At 37.3% G+C, this 25,575-nt stretch overlaps 1 protein-coding gene across 9 annotated transcripts in view; it reads left to right on the top strand.

Annotated features, from left to right (window-relative positions):
• LOC126869231 (nucleolysin TIAR-like) overlaps positions 1-25,575 on the top strand; it is a 585,963-nt gene that overhangs the window by 530,698 nt on the left and 29,690 nt on the right. The window lies entirely within an intron of this gene.

Here is a 25,575-nt window from a genome sequence, read left to right on the forward strand (position 1 = left end):
ATGTATGCGTTGGAAAATTTACAAACTCGCACAAAGTTGCACGCGAACAAGCAAAGGCGGAAAAATACGAGGGAAAGAGTAGAAAAGGAGGAGGAAGAAGAACAGGAGTATCGTAAACGAACGAAAAAGAACCAATGAATTTCGTCTTTATAGACCGTAAATAACAACACATAATTAACCCGTCTTTCTTCCACTTCGCCGCGTTTCTTCAGCGGATCGCGTGGGCAGTTAGCTATCCAGACCTGAATATACGCCTATAAAACCGAGGCTGTAAAGCAGCGAATACACGGAAGGTTCAAAGGAAATTAACGCCAATTCATCTGACCAATTTTCATTGCCGATATACGGCTAATAGTGCGTATAGATGGTACACACACGCGAATGAATTTGCGAACGCAGGCTTAACGCAACATTAACGCACCGGAACACCAGTCCATCAACGGTGACGTAAAGCCGACGTGGCGGCGTTGAATAAGCGGGCCAGTCCGTTTGCTACGGTTAAGTGTTGAGTCGTGTTGGAAATTGGCGGCGTGCTTCCCGACACTAAAGTGCGCAAGAGCTCGCGCGTACAAGGGATACGTCGTTCCACGAAACCCCTAGCCGTATTCTGCTTGAATACGACCAGTATCGAATGCGTGCCATCGACTTCTAGGTACAACCGTGCCATCGTTCAAGAGAGCGAGACACCAAAATCCATCGTTTCCCTTGAATCGATCCTTCATCCCCTGATTTCTCGTGCAACCTGCATTTGTCTCCTCGAGTGAAACTAATGATTCAGTTTCTAGCGTTTTTAGTGGAAGAAACTGAATTGTTAAGTTCTTACAATTTTGAGAAAGAACGTTGAATTTCCTAGGAATTTTGTATTGAGCGTAGAACGTACGAACTACAATTTCGATGGAAAATGTATACGATTCGAAACTATACGAAAGCAATTGTCATTCGTGTGATCGAAGACTTTTGAATGGAACGATGACGTTTCAAAGGAAAACAACTGGCGTAAGTATATTAAATGGTTTATATTACGAATATCGAAACAACAGAAACGTAAAAGGTTGTCGACTCAATATGCTTGGAAATTAAATTAAAAGGATATTGCAAAATAAGATGTACGTGCCACCTGTATGTCATCGACTGACGTCGTAATTGTCTCTTATTCCATGTCTTTTTCCGCCATCGATCGACATCACGTTCTGACACTTCCACAATTACGTGGTTAATAAACTATCAGTTAAGTATTGCCAAGGCCTTTCGTTTTATTCATAATACGAACAGGAAGCTATACGATAGTATCGTACAGGATCCGGTATTTGTTATCGGCAAAGATTTGATTTTTATTCTTCATATTTTAAGTGTAATATTTTTGCTTCCTACAGATATATCCAATTCCACGTTTTCCAGTAAAGATCGATCCAACTTTGATAAATATAATAAGGATACAGTTTCAAATTTTAGTGTATAGTTATAATTTAATAAATAAAAAGCGTAAGATAATTAGTGTAAATTATATTTGTGTTACGCATACCTCTAGTAGAAAGAAACAGTTGAAAAAAATGCGAAGTTGTAAGTAATCCGTGGATATAATAATATGAACATTAACAAAAATTGCAATTAAAAATCAACGTATCATTAATTACTGCTCTTCTGTCTGGAAGATCTTTTCGATGCTCGTTTATATTTTTTCTTTAAATAATAATTTCCTTTTTAAAATTTCCAATTAGACAAAAGTATTTAGAATATTCTGAACAAGTGCATGCGTGTATTTACATAACGATTTTACTCTATTTATCTAACGCAAAATTCAAGCTTCGGTAACTAAATTAAATAAATGTCCCAGTCACGTTTCACGCACGTTTGTTTCGGTGATTTTTTTTTCACCGCATTCGTATACAAATCTCTGTCTACCTTTGCTTTATCGTAGTGCAAACTTTAACGCGATACTGTACATCGAGCTTCTATTACAAGGCAGTTGTCAGCGCTTTTCTCACGATCGAAGGTAGAACCGAGTTCGGAAATCCAAGAAGTTGGGGACCACTTAGAAAGTGCTCAAGCACGCTTAATATTAAATTACGCACCGTTCTTGAACTTTCTCGCTAAATAGAAACTTTGAATATTTAGTTGAAATAAGAATATTCGGTTAGTACCGTATTTGGAACGCTGGACTTAAAATTCTTTAGAAACTCTATTTTTCATCATGAACGCCAAAATTCTATTGATACGCTAACCGTCTACACGAAACCACATTTATAGGCATTTATAACCCCATAGTTATATGGGGTTTATTCTATTGCCAACAGAGAATGTTATTATCCTGATCTCGAATTAAAATACGAATGAAACGCGACTAAATGCAATTGCAAATAATTATCTGTCGAATAGGAAAGAAACTATCTCCTTTAAAATGGTTCTTGTTTAACGTTAATCCGTCTTTTCATCGGCGAGTTATCGTAGTTTACACCAAAACGTAATTTCGTACGTTCCATTATCCCTTTCTCCCTCGTACGATCGAACCACCCACTTGCACGTCTTCGCTGACCTATCGCAAGCTTAACACCTGCACGACGGTCAGCAAAGGCAGCCGAGTCAGCGGATTTTTTTTTTTTATTATTATTGCACACTCGCGACGTGTGCGTCCAAGGAGAAAAAATTGGGTCAGGGCGTTTTCAAGAATTTTAGTCGTCATTCAGCATCTCTTACGTTTTAAACGCTACACTCTGAAGTGGTATATATAGATCTATAGGAGCGATTGAAATATCAACTTAAATCCAAGTATGTCTTCAACTGAATGCTCTTCTTTGTCCTAGCTTGTCCCAAAGTGGATTTACTTTGGAAATTTCCCGGTTCTTCCGGCTCCAATTTACTTTTCAAAGACAACTGTTCAATTGTTAACGCGTTGAAGGACGCTTCGATTTCGATTAATTAGGTTATTCTATTTATAGAAGAATCTCTGTAATAGAGGTATTACTGCGTCTATGTCGTAAGAATTGTAACATGGAAATAATAAAAGAGATAGGAGAAGGATGATGAATTAATTATTCTTGTAAATTATAATGTGTACATAACCAGAAGAAATATGCTGTGTACATTTGAATTCAATTTGTAAAAAGTGCTAATTAAAAGTATTCTGTTCTTTAAATACTTAGCAGTATGCAGTTTTTAAAGTTTGCTGAAGATGTGTAAATATAATATATTCATTTATTTTATGCATAATATCATAGACGTAACGTATAAATGTGAAAAATGTTTTAAATAATTAGTTTTTTCTTCGACATTAATTTCCTTCGATATGTCTATAGAATTAAAACGACGAAAATAAACATACTTCGAGTTAAAACAATGATTCGTTTTATAACATTTTCAAAATAGCCTAAAACTGTCAAAGAAAATTGACGATTGTCTCGAAAGAAGAATTAACAAATACACGGATAACCGAAGAAAACGTAAAGCAAAAGAAAATCATTTCATTGCTTGTTTACACACGAAAACGCGTTTTGTTCGTACGAACGTGTAGAATAACGATTCCAGTTAAAACCACTTCGACATCAATATCTTTTTTTCTTTTTATGCTCGTCATAGGTAATACCACTCGTCATAATATCGCTATCCGTTGGTTATGTTTCGAGGCAACGTCGAAAAGCGATCTCGAAAGCGCACGCACGCTAAATCGTTAACAACCGGCGATAATTACTTTTATAGCCTAAGGGGTGAGTCAAGTGCTCTTTTCTCTAGCAGCGCGAGCGCGCGGCATCGGTGTACGCTAAGTGTACATCGCACTGTGCTCACACATGCGTGCCTGTGGGTGAAATACCTGCGGTGCTCGGATGAAACGTCAACAAACGAAACGGCCTACCAACAACAGAGACGAGTGCACCCTCCATTTGAGGGAAACCCCTACCCTCTTACCACTGCATTCTCCCTCTTACTTTCTATTTCCCTATTTCTCTCTCTCTCTCTCTCTCTCTCTCTCTCTCTCTCTCATCGTCTCATTCTCTCATTCGTTTTCCAACAATCCAGCTTCGCCTGTAGGGGATGAACCTAGGTCTCTGCTTGTTGCGCCGACGGCTGGCCAGTCGGTTGTTTCGACGAGAGTTTTTGATTGGTTGCCCGTATCACAACAGCCCGCGGCTAAGCGTACATCGAAACAGCATGAATAGTAAATTGGTTGGAATTGCTACAGAACGAAAATTCTATATCCCTTAGGAAATGAGCCACGGGCTGCGTGCGTGAGCCGCGTCGTGGCAACTCTACCGATAAATTGCAAAAATGCCAACTTAAAAGTGGCCGAGCTCGAGAGAAAATTTGTTTGAGATTTACAGCGTAAACTCGACCAACGACACCGAATCGGCGCGAACGTGAAAATGATCACGTGTCCTGTAAGCATGCTTCACACACATACACACACGTATATATCGATAACCGGACGGTACGGTGAAATTGGCTTCGATAGACCGATCCGAAACTGGGATTAACCATCGAGTGCGGCGGAACGGTCGCAAAGCGTGGTATTTGCTCGGAAAGACTGCGATGAAATCTCGTGGCACGATGTAACGTGACTGCCGCGAATGTGAAGTGGCCGCTCAAAGCGTATCTGTATCACTTGAAATTTTGTTTGAACTACCGATGTCCGCTTTCGGCGGCGATAAATAAATTCAACCGCAAACAAAGCATTCTAATTTATCGGTAGGCCAATATTTGTGCTCTCGTTTGCGCCCTGTTTCGTATGAATTCCGGGCTTCGTGCACGGCAATCGAAGGATTGAAATAATGTATTCACCCTTGCAAATGATCCTTGTTTGCGCTTTAATTTAAGGAGATGCAATTCAAACAAAATTGTTGCCTTTAGCACAGAGATACGAACGTTGTATTCCTATCCATCAAGTTGTGAAACATAAGCGCGACTCGCGAGATTTTTAAAGTTGTTGATAAATCATTCATAAATAGACAACACGAGGAAACACATTTTCTGCTTCTTTGTAAGGGAGAAATTTTTAAATTCAATTTTTAAATTCACATTGTCAACCGATGTCAAATCAAAAATATCCTTCTATTTAATTTTAGGATTAACTATGCGCTTCTATTAATTCGATGATTAGCGATAGACTTGATAGATTCCTCTCTAAAAAGTTGGAAAATCTGACAAGAATAGATCTATCGTTTTTGTTGCGAATGTCTGAAGTGGTAGGGCGTAAAACGCTGCTTAACAGAATAACCTGCAGAAGCATAATAGAATCTCGATCTCTGCGCGAAATTGATGAAAATTGTTGGTGAACGATGCATCGAACGCGAACGTCAACACGGATTCTAATTCAGATTCGTTTAAGCTGAGTGTACATCGTTCGAAAAGTATCGATCCCTTGCGCCTTGACAAGCATATATTCCCCCGGAAACTTTCGCTCCAAAGTAGCAATTTAACTTATCTCATTAAGATAATACAATAAGGTAATACAGTTCGCGCAGCCGCACGATCGACAGAAATTGTTAGCCGCAATTTAAACGAGTGAGAAGAGAGGAGCAAACTATTACCGCGCGCGAGCTCTTTAAACTATTCGAACGGAGAAGTTGCAATTCCTTCTGCTCCAGTATCTCCGGGTCAGTTTGACTTCCTGACTCGGTAATGCGGCGAGATGTAAAACTTTCGGACAGAATACGAAATCCGCGCGTGATTCGAATTAAGGGAACGCAGAAGGGGACAGCTCGTTCGTTCTTCGAGTTCGACGTAAAGCCGTGGCGCATCCATGGCTCGGGAAGGGAAAACGCTGCGACATTTCCAAAGAGAAAGTTCCGCTCGCGAATAGCAAAAGAACGAATTCAACGTAGGAACATGGTCTCTCGCACCTTGTGTCCGTCCGAAGCTGCCAAATTGGAGAAAATTGGAAGCTTTGTTATTTACAATTGAGTCGAGAACGAAAGCGAACGAGCGGAATAGAAGGGATGAAGCTTAGCGCCGCTTTAAATCCTTGACTCGCTGTTAGTTCTTCCTCTTTCCAAGCGTCCTTCTTTCTCCTCTCCCACCCTTTTCACCTCCCCGAGGGTGCATCCAGAGAGCGTGAAATGCGAAAGGTATCGAGGAAGATAGGGGACACGTAGGTACGTCGATCGATAAACTGTTAAAGCAACGAGCATACTCGATAAAGTTTCATATCGAGTTTCTCGTCGCTCATCGAATTATTCGCGAAGAATAATAGTTCTTAAATGATTTGGCGTTTCGGCCATTACGTTTCAGCCACATGTGCCTGGCCGCGAAAGTTTAGCAGCCTAGCAGCTGTATCTACAGCTTCAGCCCGCATACATATATCGTCCGGGACTCCTTTCTTTTCTTCTTTTTCTTTTTCTTTTTTTTTTCTTTTTGTCTAGCCTCTCCGCTCATAAAGTCGGTAATTACACGTATAATAGAGTTACTGAAAAAGTAGTTCCTTCCAGAGCATCTCCCGCTTACCCTTATTACTATGGATATTGCAACTTACAATGCAGCTAACAATAAATGATGAACGAAATATTTTATAAAGGGAAGGTGAAAAGTTAACCCCGCGGTGGCATTATGAAGGTGAGAAAATGGCGGAGGCTTTTATGAATAAATTACGGTCCGACCTATTGTAGTTTTATCTGAACTCGTAATTTTGTTATGGCTCAAAACACTTTTTCCGTGTCTCTAACTTCTTTAACGTTCTTCGAGTGTAGTAGCTGGTAGGAACAGTATTTTCTCGGCTAATTTGATGAACTATAAAACGTAGTCATAACAGTCTAATGGTAAGTATGTAATTGCCTAATACCAAATTAACTTTCGCATTCTTTTAACGATCTTCGCAGAGAGCTCGTTTGTTAAAAAGATATAAAACAGCGATGTGACGTTTCACCTAGTTATACGTATTAAAAATTACCCAGACAGCTATATACTCCATAAAACTTCTAACTTTAAAGGGTGTCCTAGTTGTTTATAATGAGTTATCTTTAAAAAAAAACATCATATAAATCAATGATACTAATTACGTCACATACAAGATGCATTGCATAAGGAAAACAAAACTATCGGTTTTTCAAAAATAAAATAAAATAATTCGATTAAATAGCCACTACGAATACTCATCGATATCACGATATTGATCTTTCCATCGTGCTGTGACAGTGAACAATTTACCTTCTTGGAACGAGCTTTCTTGACCATAGAGATTAAAAATGAAGGTAATATTATAGAAACATTTGTTCGCCTAACAGTTCTTTCGCCCATAAATTTTTCCCAATTGGTTTATTGATCGAATTCGACCAGTCTCGGCATCCCAAAGTAACCAATTACACGGTAAATTTTCCAACATCGGTACAGACCATTGGGGGGAATGCATTTGGTGACCTCTTTCGAAGGTGGTGATACTTCGAAACCTGACCTGTACAGGTAGAACACACGGTCCCGTAGGTATTGTTGCGAGAAGTGCTTGCACTAGAGATGTATTTCGCACCAGAGACAATGTATCCTAGCCATGTATCTTTTCTGTACTACCTTCTCGGACTGCAGCTAAACAGTAGGTCGTTGCAAGATCCATTCGCCCATTAAAACATCCAGACGGTCCTTTTTTCAAGCAGCAATTGAAAGCCATTCCTCCTACTATGGTACATTGAAACTTATCTTAAAGTACAGGCTTCGCGGCGGTATAAGCAACGAAAATAGAGTTAGACCTTTAAAAAGTTGTTTCCTTAACACAATTTACGTAATCCCTTTATTTTGTCAAACGTGTATAGAACTGTTATAGTCCGAGTCTAGTGGATCAAACGAAATACAATCATTCGAATTACAATTTTCTACAGAAATATTTGAGAATACCAAATTTGACAATTATTTTCTATACAATTTGTTTATATATGTAATATATTTTATTGGTAAATACGACAATTCTATCAGACGGGTGAATAGCTGAATTAATAAATAGTCTTCGATAAATATAAGTTCAAATAAACTTTTTAAACGTTTACTGACAATGTAATAAAATAAAACAAACATTCCCTTCGAAAATAAATATTATCAAAACTACTACGGAAAAGAGTAGAGTCCTGAGAAAATCAAATTTACGCGCATCGTAATATGAATTGAACGGACGTGTACGATTCTGAGAAGAAGAATATCAACACGAAAAACGGTCCACTCGCGGTAATAATCGGTAAGCGAGAGCGAATTGACAGTGTCAGGGTTAAAATTAGATTCCCGGTAGCGAAGATCGATCGAGTTTGCCAGAGAGAGACGCTGTGCGCGCATGGTCGCCCGATCGGATCCCAAAAACTTTGACGATTATACAAATCGTACCGATAAACCTACTCCGTTCGCCCGCAATTTCGCTGCCGGATTTCCGATGTAAATCGGCGCTCGTTTGTTCCCTCTGCGACGTCTACTTCGATTCGCCCAATCAAGATCGTACATCACTCTCCGGGGTCGCGAGTGCACCAGCTAGACCGTGTATCTTTTTGCATGAAAATAGACCAAGGAAATTATTATTGCAAATAGCTTTGATATATCGTTGTCCAGCGAACTGAGAGTGCTCCACGGAAGGAAACGGAAAAGATACTGTAGCTTCCAGTGAAACAATGTTTCGCGATAAACTTCGCTCCTCCCTCTTCGGTTATCGCGGTTACTTCGCTGAACACTCTAATTTGCAACGATTTCTCCGCTAGTTGTATAAAAGCATAGCAAATATTCTCTAATATTCTCATGCGTTTTATGTAGATGATGAGTCGGTAAAAAGTGAAAAGCGCCTGAAATAATTCGTTTCCTATTAAATTTGTCAGGAAACGTTGGAAGTGAAATTTATTGTATTTAAGGAATTTAGTCAGACGACAAAGACAACGTGTTAGTCGTACATAGGTTAATACCTTTTGCGTAGAGAATGTGCAACTGGATCGACTGAGGTTAGAAGAAATATATGGCGACTATGAAAAATCTCAAAGTTATTGGAGGAACTGCAATGTATTCATATAACCAGACTCCTTACATACAATAAATTTTACTTGAAACTTTTTCTTAATAAAGTCTATAAATAAGGAGTTTCAGATGGTAGTTTTTATACGCTCACATTGTATACATATGTGTATATGTGTGCATATTATTCGTTTAATTCTACGACTCTTTCCCATTTGTTTGTCGATTGATTAATATAACTCTTGCAAAGAATTCATTATTTCGTAAATGTTAAACACACTGGCCATGCGCTACAAAAACAAAAAAGTATTTACAGAAAGATTGAATTGATTATCTCGTTTCTGATTGACTCGTGTGTTCTATAGAAACTGATTTCAATCACGATGTGTGTATATGATAGTTGATTGACTTTTCGATTCTGGATTGCGAACTCTGTCGTATTCGAGTTGGAACATGAAATATATAATGTTTGCCGAGCACTGGTTCGATATAATGAAAGTAGAAGGGAGAAGTTAAAAAGTCGAAAATGATTGCATATTCAAATGAAGTTTGCAGAGCAAGAAGGTAAGGCTTTTTTTCTGCAAACGATCGGCAAAACTAGAGAAATGTTGAAAAACGAAAGGAAAAAGGAGAAAACAATGGCAGCAACGAGCTCAAGATTGTTAGCTTGTTTAATCGAATAACTGGTTTCTAAAAGTTTTGAAAACTTCCAAGTTCGGAACGGTTTATAATTTTTATGCTCTCTAACTCTTTCGTTCGACTATAATACGATGAAATCAAGTATTTCTACACTCTCGCTATATTAATTAATCATCGTCGCAGAGGCTCGATTAACTGGAAGAAAAGTGTAAAAATTTGATTGCACCCGCTTTAATGCATATCAGACATCTACGATCGAAGCAATAAGTTTGGTCGATGTTTTGTTCAAGAAAATTGAAGCCTATTTTTCTGTGTCAACTTTTTAATTCATGGTATAATCCGAGAACAGAAGCGTTGCAAGCCTTTCGGTATGCATAAAATCGTCGCAATTTCGCGACCATTTAATCGCGGCGCAGGGGCAAGGGGAGGGTAAATGATGGTCGGACGCGGAGGAAACGACGATCGTCGCTAGATGCAACACAGCCACTGCTGCCAACAAAGATGGATAAGTAAAGAGAGAACGAAGGAAAGAGTCTGTGCTAGCTGGAAACTCGAATGGATGTTTGTGGTAGTAACCGGTGGGTGGTTGCGGGGGAGAATCACCGCTACAACCACTAACCCATCCCTATGTCGTTGGTCGAGCAATCACAGCTATCAGCACCTTCGTATTAGAGAGAACTTCCACCATAATACGCTTTTCCTGCTCGCAACGTCCTTTTTTTTTCAGTATTTCACCAGTATCGTTTTCTCGGATAGATTACTCTCGCTGGATACGACAACCGCATGAAACGGACGACCGTATGTTCCGCGATTAGAAAGACTTTCGCTTCCGAAACTTTCGATAACACCGGACAAATCGTCGCCGGTGCCTCGTTTAAGCTTAAGCGAAGCAATTCGAGAAAGTTCGCATATTTGGAACGAGTCGTGGGAGTTTAGTTTTTACGTGCGAGCAGGATCGTTTGTTTTTCTGGAATTTATGGAAAAACTGATAATTAGGTCAATTGCGATTGTAAAATTTTAAGAGAACTTCAAGAATCTAAGACTCTTAGGGAATTTAAATTAGTTCTGTAACGACTTCTGGTAGTAATGCGACTTCTGGTATTGTAAACGAAATTACTTTTTGCAATGTGATATCATTATTTTCTTTTTTTTTTCTTTGAGTAGCCACTTTTTGCCATAAGTGGACGTTCTTCGAAACAAGAATAAATAGAAGTTGTGACGTCTATCGAAATTCACTTGTGAAATTCAACAAGTGAATTTGTTCATTTAATACACCACGCGTCATTTAATCGATTCATTTAATGAGGCTACATTTTAATCCCAATATAAATTTAAAAAATTTATGTACGTGAGTGTTAAGAACAGATGTCAGAAAATAGTTCATTTCCAAGATTAATTTATCATTTAAAATTAATCAAACTTCCGAAATAACATGTACGTAAATAATATGGTAATTATTACATTTCATTACACGCATATCAATTGATATATATTCAATATATGCATATCAGTAACAGTATAAATATTATATTTCATTCACAATTATTCTCCTATTTCAATAATACAATCCATCTTGAATTTGATTATTTAAGTGCCATTTAACAATACCATGAAGGATATAACCTAACAAACACGAAGATGGTACCCCGCTGAAGGTAGCCACCCACATGATAATCAAACAGCTAAAAAATTCTACCAAATGTCCAAATTGGACAAATTGTGAATGTGAAATATTAAATAAAAAAAAAAATTAACAATACTCTATGAAGCACACTTACAAACAACCATATATACGTTCAACCAATGAAACTATCTCCACCAGCAACTAGATAAAGAAATCACACGACAAGAGCAACTTTCTAATCTCAACCAAGATAGATCCAAGCATCACTTACTATCGTTTAATTCTACCTCGCATCACACTTAACTGACTATTGTCACTGCCAATCCTCCGAACGAAATCATTTCCGAACGGTACTCGAATCGGATTCGCTTACATGGGATACTTACACGGCTCAGTAAAAGAAGGACGAACGCGTGTGTAAAACTCCGGCATATAATTACCCTGGCATACGAAATGAAATTCCTGAGGGTTGCGGCCTGCTGGGAACATAGTGAACGACTCAGTGTTGGGAGGCTGGTTCGACTGGAGATGCCGAACACGTTGGTATAGGGTCGAGGACGAAGGAGTTGGAGAAGGGTTGCAGCTGGTGGGTAAGCGTTGGTGCCTGTAGGTGGTGGCCAGAACTTGCAGAGATGCGGATCGAAGGTAATATAGGCACATACGCGAAAGGCGAACGAAGGTGCAGAGAGAGAGGATTGGTTTTCCCGTTTCGATAAAGCGGCGGGAGGCCATTTCGTCGTCGAGTGCGGAACGCTGTTGAACACCCCCGTGGCTCTTTAAGCGTTCGGATCGGTTTCCCTTGCACATACTCGCCGTCTCTCTGTCTCTGTTCAACGCGCGCGGTTCACCCTCTTTGCTTTCCTTTTCTTCTTACATGCCTCTGGGTGCGCACTTTCTCTCGGTGTCGTGCATGAAGCTTCCTCCTGTCGCTGTGTACCTAGCGTGCATACACCGTCGGTCTCTGTCTTTCTCCAACACGTTTACGGTCTTGCGTGTATCAATATTTGACAGTGTAGTGTATACACGTTCCTGTGCATTTCAGTTACGTAATTATGTGTTTATGTGGCTCTTCTTCTATCCTCCTTTGCAAATGTTTTTACACCTGTTTACCAATGTTTAGCGACCCGTGTGCGTGCGTGTGTATGTGTGCATACTTACTGTCGAACTTGAAGGCTAAAAAGGTCGTTGGTATCGAGCAACAATTTTCAACCTTTCTCGTCATACAGCACGTAAACTAATTGCTAAAATTCTACGCCACGCCAAAAGGTATATTACATTTGGCTCGAGACAGAGCATTTACAACGGATGGCTATTGTTGTCTTTATTTGACAATCTGAGGGAACGGAGGTCAGTGTCCCTGATCGTTTAGTCAGGATGTTTGAAAAATTCTTGCGATAGGAAAATGCTTCCGCTTGAAAAACGAGGGTACGGAGAACAGGATAGCAGAGGTTGTACAGGTGTTTTAAATGTTTTGCTAGAATGCGACAGTGGTGTTAAACGTTTTATCAGAATTCGAATTAATTCGAATCAATCGTTGCTAAAGCAGTAAGTAGGAACGACTCAATACACAGAAACGCGTATTGGACACCTTTATCGGGGCCACTAATCTATTAAGGCAAGTCGGAGAAGGGCGAAAGCTCGAATTTATGCCGCGACTACAAATCTTGGCTTGGCCCGACGCGCAGAGAAGGGAGTTGAAAACCACGTAGAACGGAGCACGAAGCACCAGGCCAGACCTGGCTCTACGAGCCTCCTTGAGTTCCAGATTCTACTACGGTAATCGATTGCCAGACGAAAACACCTCTATTAGAAATCCACAACCGTCTTACGGCCACCGCGCGCTCGTCGAGTATAGAAGTAAATCTTGGTTAATGGTCTATACTTGTAGCGCCGCTGGCAACAACAACAATTACCTTCTCTCTTGAAAGAATTAACTACTAACAAATAACATTTGGCGGAGATAACCGAAACAATCAAGGAGGTACTATACATAGATACATTCATTGTGACATTTAAGGATAGTTTTCTTGGAGTTAACATTATTCCAAAATATGTATGTACTGAATTTTACAATGCCGGCGAAGAGAATGGTTGTAACAAAAAATTTTTTAACCGACATATGTATGTGTGATAGAGCCGCGAACGACGCTTAATACAATGCAGTTCACATAAGATTAGATTAGTTACCATTAAAGGGAGTACATAAATATAAAGGGTGTCTCACGAAACTAGGGCAAACTGTATTTTTAAAATCATTAGCGACGGGGGAAAATGTCATAAGGCAAAATGAAATGGTATGGAATGAAGCATGTCTGCGAATTAACTTTATATATCTTTACGCATCTGAAAAGTGCAATTGCACCAAATTGCACTTTTATAAAAACACTATGTTCTTCACTGCGCTAATCGATACAACTTTTCATTTCTTGGGAAAAAGTATCCAAGTACCCACATATATATATATATATATATATATATATATATATATATATATATATATATATATGCAGCATAACATTATTGATCTAAAAGAAGTACGCGCTATAATAAATCTTCGGACGATCCTGTATTACATTCTGAATATTTTTTCATTCTTTCCTTTATATTGCCGGACATATGAGTTTTATACCTATACATAACTTTTCATGTTCCTAGCGAGATACATCGCTGAATATCTCCACACTTAAGAGATAAATATTGTACTCTAGCCTTGTAAAAATGCATAAAATTAATTCCAGAACATGCTTCGTTCCATACCAGTTCATTTTACCTTGTGACATTTTTCTCATCTCGAACCGTTTCGAAGATATAGTTGTTCCACTTACGCAAGACACACACATCGACACAATCATACGAATGTTGCTTCTCGATATAAAACTTTGGTTTCCGCCGCTTTAACCCTTAATTATCTAAACGATATCTAATGACATCTATTATAATTTATAATATATTTATAATAGATAATTATCTATTATCGTTAAACCTGGTCTCAAATTATAGCGTATGGTGTTTTCCTTACAGGACCATCCAGAGAAATATATTTCTACGATTACTAAATAATAAGAATATAACAATGCGACTTGGTTCTTAAAGAATTGAAATCGTAAAACATTCGACAGTTGTTTCCATTTACTTTTCTTTCGAACGCAGTCCATACAGATACAATTTTCGAGTACAATTTTCTTATAAATATCAACGTATCAAAGCTATTATACCCAAACCAATACCCAAACATTCATTATGCATTCTAATATCTCTTCCATCGACAAATGCCCTGAACATTAAAACACGGAAACGAAGTTTGAAAAAGATCTTCGACTAAACTTCATTTCCAAAATATTCGAGTAACTTCACCCTTCATCGCTTTGGTATTAACTTAATCAATAGTGGCGGCAAGAGCGAAGAAACGTATAGCCATACGTGTTTACAATTCAATCACCGGCCTGCCTCTTTACACCGCGTGCAGAGCGCCGTTACTGTAACAGATGAAGGTTAAGAGCGGCCATAAATTTTCTTTTCAACTTCGTTTATCCGTGCACAAGATTCTCGCGCATCGGTCGTATCCGTGGTGGGACGCGTATAACGACGAGCCAGCAGATAATATCACAGACGAAGAGGAGAAGATAGGCTGTGGCTGGTTGCCGTGTAGGCGATAATCACAGTAGCGGCACGGCGAGTACGAAACAACGCTCATAAATAATAGTCGAGTAACCCTTCCACGTACGTTTGGATGCCGCGGCCGAGAGTTTTGGCGTGTTCACGTTTCGAAGCACGGCTTTCCCGCGGAACGAAACCGCCTATCCCAAAATTATACGGAAACTTTAACGGCCACGGTTACTCAGCCGTCTCGGCAAAGTATGGTAGGCGTGGTTTGAACCCGCGGGTTTATTAATCCTGATAATGTCCCTGCGGGGAACATGCGTCCGTGTTTATTGTTCAAGAATACTCAGTAGTGTAGGGCTTTACGTTCGTAACCCTGAAGCAGACCGATCTCCCAATTCCCTGTAATTAAATCTGGAGTGCTCGTTTTAAGGATTATTAAACTGCCTCGTTGAATGAGAGACGTACTTAGCAAGTACTGTTTCATTGCTCGAGTTGGGGCACACGGGGCTAACGCGTGCTGCAAATCGAACAGTCAGCAGAGTAATAGCTTGTTTATGGCTGCGAGCAAGATGAAATTGATAGTGGCGCGTATTGTCGCGATAAGATCGATAAATGGTAATGCAAAGCGACGGAGGGGAATAAGCTGCTTGTAAGAAAACATTAGAGCCGTTACAGCTTTTTTAGCGGCGTGTTACGCGAAACGAGAAGATCGTAAACCCTTTTTCCAGTTCGAGTGAACGAAACATTCCGTGGCAAATATAACGTTAAAATCTTACAGACGAAATACGGATATCTTACGTTTTATTATAAACAATGGATTGTTTAAACGATCGGAAGTCGATACAAGAGCTGCTAAATTGCCTAAAACGTTGCTAGTTATAATATACGGTAACTTGTACTCGTAATATTAATCGATGCAAGCAGCCGGCAAACAAATTTATATTTGTTTAAGTTTTGCAAATAAACGGAGATATGAATCTTGGCATTTCCTCGTAAAGATTGTTATCTCATGAAAGAAAATTTGGTCTTAAAATTTTACAGCTTGATTGTAACGTCAACTTAGAAATTATATTCGATCTCATCGTACGTTAATACATCGTACAATACCGTCCATAAAAAGACGTATCGTGCTATTTATAGCATAATCTGAAGAGATGGAAGGAACTGGCCCGGAAATACTCAGTTTTTTGTCATTATGAGTGGATCCATTAAATTGTCGTTAGTACTTGAACAGCATAAGAATGTACAAACTACAGTCAAAGTAGTAAGCGAGAGACATAATACAAGGAAAAAAGAAATCCATTCAAAGACGAAGGTCGTTAAATGCTGCACGTTTGCAGAAAGAAGCTCATGATTGAACGTATCTTTTTCTACATTTCTTATGTGCTTCATAGAATCGAGACTTTGCGTAGCTAGTCATTGAAAGTATTTTAACATTCAATTGGACAATTGATCTAATTGATTTATAAACTAACGTATATTTAAACGATATTTCAATAGCTCCTGAGTATCATATTTGTAATATATGTTGTCGCTAATTTCAACGAGTTGTCATATTTATAACCTCGGAATAGAATTGAAGATGCAACAATTCTCAATTCCAATTGAAATACTTTTCGTTATAATCTCTTAACAGTTAAAAGTATATTTTCTACATAAACTGCAAGGTATTATACATATATTTTTATCCAATATACAAGTTTATTAAAACCTTTGCATGAAACGATAAAACATAATTCTTAATTAAATTTTGAAGTTTAAAATCCCCTTAGATATTTGTTCAAATCCATTTAAAAGTTTTTCCAATTTCTGAAAAGATTTATTTAACTTGAGGCTCTTTAACGAGAAAGACCAATATAAAGAACATAATCACATTCAAAATAGAATCTCTTTTCACCCTTATATCGATTCTATAATCCTTGAAACATAATTTTTTCGATAGATTCTTGATAAACATAAACGACTATTCTGAAAATATAATCGACGAAAGAAGAAACTTCAAATACCGTTGTTTCTGTCAAAACGGCAATTAACGTTAAACAATAACGACCACTTAACGGAACATGCATAATAACGATTGTATTCTATAGGAAGCGTCGACGCACTTCGCAATTTTCTCGTACGTGTCGTTTTAACACGGATATTTTGCAGGAGGGTGATACATACGGCAGGAGTTAAGGCCAATAGCAAACAAAAGAGAAAAAGAAAAAGAAAGGGAGAGGGAGTGAGGGCTTAGACAAGTGTGTAAGTGTAACCAAAACTCAAAGCAAGCTAGCTACGAACGTTATCTAATTTACCCTTTACTACAAAATATGTTTCATACTTTTTTCTTACTTTTTTATCTCTTTCTAATACCATTACTTCTTCTAACTTTTCGAATACCTTGATATTACATTACTTATATCTTTGTTGTACTTATTATTACCATAATTATACTATACATTCTCTTTAACTTTCCATTTTTCACTCTTCGTACTTTATATTATACGTTCTTGCGTGGAGAAAAATATCAGCACCGCTACCTGTTGTTGCAGCCATAAGATATTACGATAAACCAACCGGAAGTGGAGGCAACGAGTCGATGCCGATCTTGGCATCGACTTAAATCGTTGCCCGTTGATTTAAAGTAATATCCTATCGCTATTATTTTTCTCCGTGTATATACAGCTGTTCTCTCTTTCGTCCTTATTATTATTCTTTCTTTTTTTTTTTTTTTTTGTCTTGTTGAAAGATCATCGACACTCTATTATACAAGTATTCTTAGACGCGTACTATATTAATCAACGATTTGAAAAACTTTTGCAAAATAGATTTATAAACGATTGTTTGTTTCGAGGAACATTTCCATATAGATATTTCGAGTTGTGTGTGTCTTAACGTTACGAGTGAGCGAACTGCTGTTTAGTATTTGATTAGAAGTATTGTATCGGATTGGTAGTCTTGTTTGGTCGTTTTGTTCAGGGTACTGAAGAAAAGAAACAAGTCTTTATTAACGTGTAGTATTTAGAAACATCGGCGAAAATATCCTGTCACGATAAATATGTTGCACAAATTAATCATCAACTTAATTTCCAATCTACACTTCTACCGATTCGAACGAATTTCTCAGGTTTGCTGAGCGTTATAAGCGCTAGTAAGAGAACACGCGTAAAAGGAATTATAAGAAAGGAAGCATAATAGACGACAAAGATATTTAAATGCCTAGTGACAATTTTCCTTATCTTACAATTAGCCTTACATTTAATCCTGCTACCGCTTTCGAATTTTTATATCTCAGTCTTATTCTCGTTTCAACGGAAAAAGAAACGTTTCATATTTTAACGTTTTGATATAAAATCGGAACAAAAATGATACTTTCATATTTTCCTTAAATTTGAGAAATCTTTTAACGCTAGAAAAACATATTTAAGTTGAAAATGATCCAAGCAATGCAACAGTGCTAGTAAGAAGACACAAAAATATGCCATTAACGATATTAAGCAGAGATATATAATACAAGGATATTATCAAGCAATATGAATGAAATAACTTACACTAATTGGATAATTTTTATCGATGGTCGAAAATGCTATACGTTTTTAAAGCAACGAATCCTTTTTTTCGGCACTCTGCATACGTACGTATATACATGTACAACGCGTGTGCATACGATAGAAAGTAGCATATATAATACATACGTGTATGTACGTATTTAGCGACGTCATCGTTCGAATTTCGTTGAAAGTAATTTTCTGTGTCGTAACGTTTTATAATACAATAACGTTTTATGATACAATGTACACATTGGCTTCAGTATGCATGCTCGTCTATTTTCCTCTGTTTGAAAAATATTTTGACATGAGAATATTCTAAATTGTGCAACAAAATACATATAAAATAGAATGATAGGCAAAGCTACGGGATACACGCGTTGGGAGAAAAGAGAAAGAGAGAAAGAAGTTGTACAAGTTGAGCAAGGTAAAACGGACGCTAAAGTACGCTGAATCTTTCTTCACTTTTTTCCTTCACTTTTAATAATTTCTTTTGTCTTTTTTTTAGTTTCTTAGTACTTTCACCTCTATTATTCTGCTGATTTAGTTAGTTAGAATCGAGGAACGGAGTAATCTTACGCTTCGTAAAAGATACAGATGTGTATGCACAAATCCTAGTAATAATTGCGAAGTAACATTGAACACGACAATTAGTAACTCGTGTGATATTTCGCACAATCTATTGTACTATTTTGTAACTATATTGTATGTCATTTTTTCCTTGTACTCACGTGCACTTTTACCTACGTGCACACTACTGCGTCGAATTGTGGTTATTAAATTTCGTCTTGGAAGATTTTACTCTTAACACTGTTCTAGTAATAACACATTTTTTTTTAGTCTTATTCAATCTACTTGATCATAGATTAGTGTTATGTAACATACACTGTAAAATAGCGAAACGAACATTATTTTATACCTAAAGTAATATTAATGTTACAGTATTGTCGATATTAAACGAAGGATTCAGAAGAAACGATTTGAAAAATAATAATTTTTTTATCGTTATGATTCCTAGTGTTTACAATATCGAATACAGAAAATACACACTTTGAACTTTTTATAGGTAATAAATAATGGTAATTGCATTACGTTTTGTGATAACGGGAATTTGTGATATGAAATTTCTAATACGTTATATTTGTTTTACATAAAATAGATAATAGATATTGTATTATCCATAAACATTGTTTTTAAATTTAATTTTACGTGTCACGTATATTTTTCTTTAGTAGGGAAATCATGTTACACGTTTAAGTTGGTTCGATTCACAGACGTAATTGAAGGCCTTAAAACGTCGAAAATTAAGTTGACGAAGCACTAGGAAAGAGAATGTTTCATCCTTCACGTTTTACCTTTATATTTATCCTTTAAAGTTCGCCTATACTAGATATAATGACGCTACTCGCTTTCGAATAATCGTATTCTACGAGCGTCATTATGATTGCAAAATAGGGCTGTTATCGCAGACAATGACTTAAGCGCTTCTTCAGTACCGCAAAACGGATAACAATTACGGAACAACAATTACCAGGTGCTGTGGTAAACCAAGAAAGAAAGACAAGTAAGGAAGGAGAAAAGGGAAGGACAATAAGAGAAGCTAAGGGCAGGATGGAGGGCGAGGAGGGAGAGAAAGAGAGCAGAAAAGCAATTTTTATCTTTTCATCCCGGTCGATATAACGCTTTAACAGGCCAGCGGAAAGTTATAAATACGGCGTCAGCCTGGGAACTAATTATTCAAATATCTGTAGATGGGCGGCAGTAAAGAAAAAGGAGACAGACAGAGGGAGAGCCGATGTCCACTTAAAGGCTGCTAGCATGAATTTACTCCGGGGGAATATTGGCGCGCTACGGGGGTAGCCAGTGCCAACGAAACTTCAAGTATCTACGTTATTTAAGGGGGGTACGAGATACGTACATTCGAGTTCCATCGTCGACCACTAGAGATTCCATTCGCCATAAAATGGAGAAAAGTGGAAACTTCCTTCCCGAGTGTAAGAAAGAACGAGAGAAGATATTGCGAAAGTCCAACATCGTCGGCCCTTCTTTTTTCCTTTCTCACTTTCCTGTTTTCCACCCTTTCTTCGTTTTCTCTTTCTTCCCTGCGTTTCTCGACGCTCTCTCTCTCTCTCTCTCTCTCGCCTCTCTATTATTTTCTATTCTCCTTTTTTTTCTTGTCTTGTCTCCATCCCCTTGTCGACGTTCTGTCCTTTTTTTCTTTCCATTTGATCTTGAAACTCCGGGACGCTGCCGGTTCGCACGAGCCTGGCACGGTCAAGGGAAAATTTCGAGTTTACCCCCTGAATTTCTTGTTGATCTTTCATCTGTTCGGGCTGTACCTGTCGGAACTGGCTGGCTAGCAAGTTATCGAGAATTCAGGCAAGTAAAAAGTTCCTAGATCCACGCGATAAATCTAGTTAGCCGATCGCCAAGTTGTTCCCCTGGCCAGATAAGAATAAAGTTTCAGCGAGCATGCTCGGGTCGCCATTGATTGAGTGTGTGGAAGTTCGATTTAGCCGCGTTCGTGTAATCAGCTGCCTAATGAGCCGAACGCGGAACCTACAGGCTCTCCCGGTAATGGCGAGCCTTATGCCGACTATGTCTAAGCCACCAGCCATAAATCACGGATCACCTTCGCAACGACACGGCGAATCGAAGGGTCCAGTAAATATAGTAGCAGATAGATTTCCTTAAACGAGATATATCCGCTTCTGATGGCCGGCCGCGCACACGAAATATAGGTCACTTATTGAAAGATGGTACGGAGGAAATGACGCAGGAAATTTCCTTGCTACGAGGTGTCACTTACTTTCACTATTGAATTTTCATGACTATTTTGAGAACGCGTCAACATGAACATCGAGCAGTCGAAAGTGGTATTACCGCGAGTTTTATGCGTTTCACGTCTATTTTCGCGAATAACTTTCGTATATTATTCGTAATTTGTGCTTATGTTTTAGAAGAAAATTCATGTTTATTTTTCCCAAGTAAATATTGCGTTATGGAAAAAAAAATTGAGGACGAAGTATGTACTTCGTGTCAAGTATGTAACTGATAAACTTGTTACGTTTTATCAGGAATACAACAATTACATGGGTAGTAAACTTATTTTAATGTAATTGTATAGCTATATACTTCATTTCTATGTCATCTGCAATAAAAAAAATTTCTACTTTTGTATATGATTATTTAATATATTAATTGGATGATTTTTTTATACGATCATATTAGATCTCATTCAAACATTGTCATTCTTAAAAAGAACGAAGAGAACTCTTCTATTTAGAGATAAAAGAAATTCCTCTTTATTTAAACAACGAAACATTGCATTAATCAAAAAAATGTGACGATATTAATTCGAATAATACACGTTCATTTTTATTCTATCGTTAAGCAATATTTTATGAAAACGCTGGAATTATTTTAGATTAACTGTATTTCAATTGTACGGTTTTAATAAATCTGCTTTTTTAGCATATACAATCTGAAACAAGAGCTGGTTACGAATCACTCAAAAGTCGATAAACTTTCAACGTGAATAAGCCCGGATAAAATTTTTGATCGCAAATGGTTACTCTTTCTATCTAAGGAAGCCTTTCGGGCGAACCGATCTCATCTCTACGATCTTTTCTTTTAAAGCTGATTTTCATTCAAAGAGTCTTGCCAGTATGAAAGCTTTATCATAGTATGGATCTATAGTAACTCCTCAATTTTTCAGCCTACTATCCCTTAAAGCTTTCGTGGCAATTTTTCGTATAGATCTTCCGATATGAATTTCGATTTTTTTCAACATTAAATCCGGGGAACGAAAAAGTATATTCGACAAGATCAGTTGGCTTTCTTTCCTATTAACTTAGAAATCGTAGATTAGCGATCAGATGTTATAGCTATCCTCTCGATCGATGATTTTTCACGCGGGAAGCGTAAAAAGTATTATTATTAATGTAATTTCTAAAAGACTTTTAAAAAAGATTTAGAAATCTTGTTGGAAAATTGATAACGATATTTGGAATTTTTTGAAAACACAAAGAGATTTGCGATTAATGCACGTTTAAGAAAAAAAATTTTTTCAATTTGTAGTCTTTTTTAGAAAGGAAAAAATGCCCGACTTACAATTTAATATGCGTATTTTAATGCGAAAGCATATTATTGAAAAAATTAATTATTCAGAAAGATTTTTCAAGTTAAGTTAAATTCCTATTACACAATTCTACACTGATAAAATATATAATAAAAACGTAGGTCATTTGATTTATGTAACACATACTTTCTCTGCAATAAGTAACATTATGTACATAGTTTGTTGAAACACATTTCATGACTAAGAGATTGTGCGTGACATGGCAAATTTTACGGATGAAATAGTTTTGTACAATAATATAGATGCTTCGGTACAGATAACTTCTAATATAATTACTGATAACACAACCTTACACATAAAAATAAAGATTCCTGTTATCGCAAAACATGTAAATAAATGAGCATGCAATGATACACAAAAAATAAAAGATTTCTTGTCGAAGAAATTTTATTCCCTCTGCAGACACCATTCGGGGAATATTTTACAAGTTACCTAATGTTACATTGAAATAAGAACGTCGGCTTTTATTTTTATTTTCTAATCTCACCTACAAAGGACCACCCTTACATTTTCCACCGATCGGTGTTCCGATAATCGATCGTCCCGTTATTTAGAATTCTATAATAATCGATACTCTACTGTATAATTAATAGAAACGACAGTCAAGATGATAGACGTGATCAGTTTTGCCAAAATCTCACAAAGATTGCTGACAGATGAAAACCACAAACGTCAACCATACGATCGTCCGAAGAAAATTAAATTATATGGAAAGCGAGATATTAAAAATCGAATCGTTGATCAAACTCTTAGAACCTGTTACCATTTGTAGCGTTTAGCTCGTTCAGCACCTTTGTCGCGTGATTTCATCGACCGACCGCATATCCTGTAATCTCTAAACGTCTCAAATAATGAAAGAGGAAAATTTACAGGCAATATCTAATGTTCGCGAAACGAGCAACGCTTTGACATTCGCCGTTCGGTCGACATCGATCGTCGAAAGCGGCGCGGTTCGAGGCCTCGTAAAAAGGAAATAATAATTTCATGGACACAAGAGAAAAATCGATATTATAGTGGCTACGTAAGCGTTTTAGCGGGAAGAAAATTTTTTAAAGCGAACCGATAACGCATGAGGGAGAAGGATGGGACAGAGAAGGAAGAAGGGAGTTTGAGACATTCCGAGAATACTGAGAATAACATTCAGGGGGCAATAAAGAGATAATGCCGAGCTTTCAGAAACGAAGAGAACGTCCCCCTGGTAAGTTCTTAACGGAACGTTCCAACGTCCTGAGAACCTTCTATCCTCGAACGAGGCAATTACAGGCTGTGGTTTACCGGTCGCGTTTACACCCGTAGTCTGCTACCTTACTATAGGCTAAGCCCCCGTACGATCGTAAACTTAGCTGACGGGGTTCAACCTCTTTGGCATTGCCGTTCGATATCTCGAACGGCTAGTCTGCTGCACCGAGTTCCGCGTCGTCAAACCTGACCCGTTTCTCCGGGTATCACCGATGCTAAAACAGCAAAGCAGACGCACCGGATAATAGCAAACAGATATCGGTGAAGTTAGTTTCTTTAACGTGTGCAAATTTTTCTTCGTTTACAGATAGAACCGATTACATTTTCTTACGATAGGAAACTAATCGATAAGATTGAATATCGCATGCATCGATGACTTTGTATCGTGTACCAGCTCAGTTTCTTAATTTTTAATTTTGCACCGAGTAGCGACATTGTTGCGGAATTCTAAGATTATTAAAGCACTGGTAATTAGGTAATTGCATGTTATATTTTTTCTTTTTTTTTTTTTTTTTGCCGCTTCAATATGAGGAACGAAAGAAATTAAAAGCGTAAATTCGATAAACTATCGACAAAATTTGCTGTCTAACGTTATCATTATTTGAGAATGCAGATATCATATATCATTGAAGATAAATAGAGAGACAATAAATGAAACAAACGTGCATGTAACTGTGTATACTTTCTAAAAGATAGTGTCTTTTCATCGCTATTGTATATTCTAAACCCATTAATTATCAATGGAGTAGTCATGAATAAAAATTATATATATAAAACATTTCATTTTATCGTACCGGCTTTTTTTTCTCATACAAGTTGTAGATGCATGCGTTCCATTAAGGTCCATTATTCTGGAAAACCATTCGGTTGTCAATATTCTATCATAAATATTATAACACATTGAACTCACACAATGTAGGTATATTCAAAGTAAATATTTTAATCCCTTTAAAATGCGTAGTATTTCAAATAATATAAATCACATTGAGACGGAATGCTGGTTACGTGTGAATATTTCTTTTATCGACACGTTTTAATATAGTCGAACACTGGATGCATAACCATATTAAATCAAAAATATTGAAATACATTAAAACGTCGAATATTTCTTTAGAATGAAGCAATTTTAAATCTCAGCTTTAAACGTTGAGTCAGAGAAAGATTTTCCATAATTCGAACGCACATCAGTTTTGCATTAGCTTTTACTCTGACAATAAGTATCGGAGCTTTCGATGAACTTATACATAGTTTATACATTAAATGTTCTCGAATGCGGTAGAAACGTCGAAATAACGGCTTTTTTGAAATTGTAAAAAAGAAAGTTGTTAATCTTCCGCTAGGTTTTCGTCGAGTTCCTTACTTTGTTAAAGTTACGAAACATTTCGGGCGTGATTAATACATTGCATAAATTAAATAGTTTTTTTTTTTTTTTTGTTCATACTTTCAATGAAGGTTATTAATGATCAAACTACGAACTAAGTTTCTAAAGATAAAGCAATCAGGGATTTTAACTGGTTCACCAAATGGTGAAGATATTGATTATGCAGCCTGCCATTTAATAGCTCTATCAGACTGGTATCGGGATTAAAAAGCATTTAATATTCCGGCGATCGAATTTTATAACGTCGTTGCCATTCTCCACATATTTTATTTGCAATTTTACAATTAATTTCCGCAGCACAGCAAAGTTATATCTGGCAAACTTTGCAGCTAATTAGACTTAAGTGTAACTTTGATGTAAATTCGCGAAGCTAGTGAACTTTGCAAGGAACTTTAGATTACAAATTTGACAGTGTTAACGACTTTATTAATGTATCGACATCGACGGAAGATCAATTTCTACCTCAAATATCCGAAATTCTAATTAATTATCCAATTTTATGCTAATCGGACGTTATTAACAT

Source organism: Bombus huntii, chromosome 9, assembly GCF_024542735.1.
Source record: "Bombus huntii isolate Logan2020A chromosome 9, iyBomHunt1.1, whole genome shotgun sequence".
NCBI classification, from domain to species: Eukaryota; Metazoa; Arthropoda; class Insecta; order Hymenoptera; family Apidae; genus Bombus; species Bombus huntii.